The sequence below is a fragment of the Bacillus rossius genome, assembly GCF_032445375.1.
Source record: "Bacillus rossius redtenbacheri isolate Brsri chromosome 9 unlocalized genomic scaffold, Brsri_v3 Brsri_v3_scf9_2, whole genome shotgun sequence".
In the NCBI taxonomy this organism is placed as follows: domain Eukaryota; kingdom Metazoa; phylum Arthropoda; class Insecta; order Phasmatodea; family Bacillidae; genus Bacillus; species Bacillus rossius.
Window position 1 is genome coordinate 17047078 of NW_026962013.1, and position 6000 is coordinate 17053077.

The window sequence follows — 6000 nt, forward strand, 5'->3', positions numbered from 1 at the left end:
ATAGTTCGAAACCCTATTTTAATTCATGTCAAAAAGCTCGGGTGAATTGATATATAATACTCTTTCACTGAAGAAAAAAAAATGAAGGCAACAATGTTTATATTAGTTAAACGGATAGAAATTTTGATCTATAATAGTAAAAAGTGGGTTACAATTTTTTTGTTGATTACCTATACAGTTTATATTTTGAACATGATTTTTTTAAACACAATCCAATTATTAAGTTAATTTTTGCCATATTTGAAATTAATCAAGTGTTTTTTTTTTTTTTTTTTTTTAATTTTCCATCAGTTTCATCTCATCTTACACTACCTAGAACGCATGGCGAAAAACTCAAACAATAGCCGACGGACAAGCATTGGGTATGCGAAGTAACTATGAAGCGTCTAAGACTGGAAATCCGTTTAAAATACAATGAACGTCATCCACCAGTGTGGGAAAACAAATGACCGTGTTGAACAATCTGAGAAAGAGGCCAAACCACAAGTACTCCGCGGTGTGGTGTGAAGAAAAGTGCCGATGCCTGGGACGAATTCGAAGTATTTTCTACAAAACTTAGAAAATCTGCTATCTGGTTTAAAAAACACATTATCAATTAAGGTATCCCAACGAAAAGAACACAAGCGTCACACTAGTCGGAGAAAACTTTCAAGACATGCTGCGTTTGGTAAAAAAAAATTGCCATGCCCTAATTGAAACTAGCTAAACAATAATTGCTTCGGGGCAAAGTGACGTGTCACGAAGTAATCTGAATGATTTTTTTTCCACACATACTGATCAAGAAACATTGCTAATGCAGTGCACTCTGATCGAAGAACGTCAGACTTTTCCTTGTGGATTAAAAACGAGACGGTAGATCGTGCTGGCATTGCCACGTAGGCTACTTGAGTTACTGAACTTTTTAATTAACTTTACCATAAAAAGTTTCCTTATATATAGGATAATTCACGCCATTTTATATCCCTTTGGTGAAAATTAACATCACTTCCATATCTTTTTGGTGTGACTTTAGTTCTTCCTGATATGCATGTCCTTGAGGTATACATATATCTATGGTGTATTTGTTTACTGATATTTAATATTAAATTAATAATTTTTCAATTTTTTTTCATAATAAAACGTAGCCTATAGCACTCAGGGATAATGCTGCTTCCTATTAGTGAAATAATTGTCAGAAGAGGATCAGTAGTTACAACAAACACTTCCTCTTTATAATAGTAGTGTAGATTTAAGTCAGTAAAAGTAAGTTTACAGTTTTTAAACTTTATCCAATATTCAATCAAAAACAAATTAAGGAATTCTTAAGGATATTTAGGAGGCGTACATATGCACACACAGAGACGCCCTTCCACGACCCGTGCGGCGTCCACGGATCGGGAGGGGGAAATGAGGGTTTGAGGAGGAGGGAGGGAGGGAGGGGTTTTATTTGCGGACTGGCAGCGGTCGACGGCATGACGCATGTGGTCGACGCGGCGGCGCGCGCATCGCTAACATTGGGCTCGTGACTTCATCTCCGGCAGTCAGCTCGCTTTCGTCAGACCCTCAGAAGACCCTCAGAGCCCTCGTGCTGCTCGAAAAAAAAACTCTTTCGCCAAGGTCCCTTCCACAACGACACGGAAGCGGAGACGCATCTCCCAGAACAGAGTAGCCTATCCACAATGGCACGCATATGCGCACACGAACCCGTGCTTATAAACTCGACAATGCCCAGCTCAGCTCTTCCGCTTACGTTACGTGACTTGTGTGACCAGTCCTTCAGTTTCTTTACTTTTTCCGTCGACTTTGGCGGACTGTGGACACGTGGATTACGAGCGTAGGGCCACTGGAGATGATTCGTTACGTCGCAGTCGCAGATGCGACGACAACGCTACATTTTCATGGCAAATGAACTGAAGTAACGTAGTTAAATAAGTTCTAAATTATGTTTAATATGTCATTGGGATCATACATAGGAGGAGCAGGGAGATTTAAATCAGTTCGCGATTACGTACACACGCAAGTTAAGATGCAGACCGATTCTTGTCTTCCGCGCATAAGGCCATCATTTGCTTACGTTTCGCATAACTTTCAAAAAAAAGCCAGTGTGAACCTATACACGTTCATTCGTTTACAAGTGGTTAACAAAAACGCATTATTGAACGTGCCAGTATTAATTTAATGTAGAACATAATTAGATACATATCAAAAATACCTTATTAAAACTCCGACATACACAAACAAAATAAAACGAGATTTTTACTACCTCTAAAACGCAACGGCTGGGTTCTCGAAGACATATTTAGCGAATAAGCCGTTCAAAGTTGCACTCAAAATGTTCTGCACAGCTAATGCAATCAACGACTGTTATCAGATATAGTTCTTTTGTTGCTGTGATCCCTGAAACAGGTACTTGAATGTTACAGTTTCAAATCCGGGCAAAATTATTATAGTAATTTTAGTGAGTTAAAAACTATGCCTATTATTCGTTAATGGGCAACATACCATAATCTCAGTGTTAATCACGTAACCATGCGCACCCGAGCAGAATGTGAAAAATCAAATATTACGTAATAGTCTGTTTGCGAACGCTGTGTTGTCAACTGTAAAATCAATTATTATACTTTTTTTTTTCTTTTGAATATAACTACTGGCCTCCTGGTTATTAAAGTTACGTATTTATTTCATTTAAATGCAGTGACAAGAATTTTGATTAGATACCCATGAACATTATGTCAGAATTAACTTTGATACAATTAATAGTTATAAGTATAAATTGAAATCTGTATTTTTAAAGAATTTATGTTTTTTACCAAATTATTTCTACCCATCAGAGAACCTACAAGTAGTGGGAATACGCCTAAATAGTTAAAAGTTAGTATAAAACACGATCCGTTATCTACCGTGCATCGTAAAGTATCATAGAACTCGTAATACAAAACCTTGCGCGGCGGAAGCCAGCTAGCGCCTGTGCCTTCAAGGTCGCTTTGACAGGTGGCAGGACTACCAACCTCAACAACACGATTAGCTGCTACCAACTCTGACCACGCGGCCAGTTGCGCTGCGAGTCAGTCATTATACAACAATGCATCGCGAGGGGGAAAAAAAAACAGTATTTTGGCGCTCTTATATAACAACTTAATAATTTCGCAGCCAGGCTTCGATTTTGGACCTAAAATAGTGTGTAATAAAGCTAAATGACGTAGTATTTTCGCTAATATGTAACTAAAGATTAAGGATATTATTATTCCCGATGTTAACGGAAAGTTAGCCAACGCAGGAAACACCTTGCAAACCCGTGAGAATCTACAAAACCACGATAAAATTGGCTAACTTTTTTTTCGGATCGCCTAGGTTTTCTCACGTCTACCACTGATTTTTTAAAATTTGAATGACTTGCGATTGTGCTACCGCCCGGTTGCAAGGAGTCCCCCTCCTCCCCTTACGTGATCATAATGAACATAACTGATGCAAAAGGTTTGGCAAGGTTCGATAAAAAACATTACAAATAATGTGAAATCATTATTAAAATATTTCAAATCATCTCTCTCGCTTATATATATATATATATATATATATATATATATATATATATATATATATAGTAGGTAAAATACATTTCTGTAGCTAAATTGGGGAAGAAATGAAAAGTCGGGACCCGGTTTCCCGGTTTCAAGTTTTTAAGCGAATACGTAATGCATTCCAAAAACCACTTTTTGACCAAATGTGTGTGAGCATCACTCAAACTACTGAGATATATAAAAACAAGATAAAATAAAAATACCACTCTGCGCTCGTGAATGAAAGAGCGTAACCGCTACGAAACCAAAGCGACACGAAAGATGAGACAATCCTCGTGGAAAAACACATCTGCCAAAGTTTATTTGGAGAAAAAGACTTGCAGCAAACAATTTCAGACACTGATGACCCGTTGATAAATCCGGATGAACTCCACAGATAACTCAAAATTTACACTTTGATTGCTAGGCTTATGTTCGCTGTATCCATTAGGATTCTAGGAGGTGGATGTTTTTAAACGAACAGTAAGTAACAGTTTTTATTTTTTTATTTTTAGGTTGGTGTAGAAGACTGCTTCGTCTCAAAAGGCAAACGAGTAGATGGAACTTTAAAAAAAGAGGGGGGGGGGGGAGGGGAAGAAATAAAAAAAGAGAAGAAAAAAAACTAACACAAAATCCTTGAGAAGGAAACACTGAAATGCGCGCGCGTTCTCTTGTGTGTGTAGAATAAAACCTGTCGCGGAGAGACAGCGGCGCAGCGCGGCGGGAGGGGAAAGAAACAGATGAATTTCCAAGATGGCGGCGCCGCAAGCGGACCTGCCGAGCGGAGTGGTCTTTGGAATGCAGCTGTGAGGGGGGCGTGGAAGTATGCTGGGAGTGGTAGAAGCGGAAGGGGAGACGCAGAGAGGGTAATTTGACCGTCCGCACGAGGCAAACACGCGCAATATGTGTGTTCCAGCTGCTTTATTGGCGTTCAAAACTGATGCCAGCGATTGGCGAGTAAGCCCAGTCATTATGCCATTACGAAAATATGTAAACATAAACATAAAATTTATTAAAAATTAAAAAAAAAAACTTGACATACAAAAAAAAATTGTAATTACGGACCTCAAGGAATTAACTTAAAGACTTGTTTTTTTTCTCCCGCTATAAAATTTGTCGAACTCGATCGCACGAAGATGTCGCACGAATTTTCTTTGTTATTAAAAATTTTGCATAATTTTTTTAATTTATAAGCGTTACTTATATTTTTCATTTTAACAAAAACTATTAACGCAAAACCCATAAACAGAATTCCCTAACTTCATCTGGTCTTTTATAGTTTATAGATTCTTCAATGTCGCGACAAAACTGTTTACATACTAACCAAAACCCTAAACCCTAAATTTATTATTTATTAAATTTATAAAATCACGCTCCTATACAACATCGCAGATGTACTAAAGTCTTACGTCCAAAAAAAACTCTGCTCAAAAATATTTTATAAGCCAGAATTGCAACAAAGAGACAACTCAAAATACAATAAGCATGACAATAGTTGATGTAACATATTGCTTTATTCCTTCTTTTTTTTATTATCAAATTCAAATATCCCTGACAATTCTAGGTTTCACTTTTACCATGTTGCAAGACAACCTGGCCAACCCTAATAAAATGTGCTTAAAATATGTATTCAATAAAATTACATGCGCTAAATTAACATAACTTTTTTATTTTCTAATGGTGCTGAAAAATACTAAAAAAAAAAAAAAAATCACCTATTTTTGGATGTAAAAAAATCTATACGCATTTCATGTTCACAATTAAAAGTTCAGGAATTTTTAGCGGTAAAATAACGTATCGGCGCATTATGTACACACAATATATAATTTACAATGTCACTTGACAAAAGAAAAAAACTTCTTACCTTCATCTAGTAGTCTTTCCACGTGTATAAAAACATTCGGGAACGCTGCAAGTTGCTTTTTATCTTTTAATAACTGTGCTAAATAGTCTGCTATACTTTGCGTCGTAGGGTTAGTATCACTCATTTTATTTATTTAAAAAAAAAATAACAATATATATTATTTCTCACGTCCACGTCACTTTTGTTCGATACGCGGTATAACTTATATAAAAAAAAAAGGAGGTTCGAACCTCGTGTTAAATGTTAATGTTCGGATGTGTTAGAGACTACTCGTTACAACTACGCGCGGCGAGATCTCAAACACCACTGAAGAAGTGACGGCTCCTAGCGGCCCGACTTCGCATGCGCAGCGGCGAAGTGGACGAGTCGACTTGTTTTCTTCCTTGCCGGGAGGGGAGTATCGGAGTAGGAGCGGGGAGGGAGGCCCGTGGCTACTGCAGCCATATAAAGCTCGCCGCGTGCCGAGACGGGACATAAACAAGAGAGAGCGGCTCGCTTTTCGAAACTTCGGATATCATTCATTTACACATATATATATATTTTATTAAAAGAATCTTTTCCAACAGTTGTCTCGTGGATGAGTAATTTTGTCCGCGCGAC

At 37.6% G+C, this 6000-nt stretch overlaps 1 long non-coding RNA gene across 1 annotated transcript in view; it reads right to left on the minus strand.

The window, feature by feature from the left end:
- Positions 1-5732, minus strand: part of LOC134543039 (uncharacterized) — a 99264-nt gene extending 93532 nt beyond the window's left edge. Inside the window, exon 1 of the long non-coding RNA XR_010076880.1 lies at positions 5401-5732. This is a non-coding gene — a long non-coding RNA (uncharacterized LOC134543039). The remainder of the gene's footprint in view (positions 1-5400) is intronic.
- Positions 5733-6000: the final 268 nt, after the last annotated feature.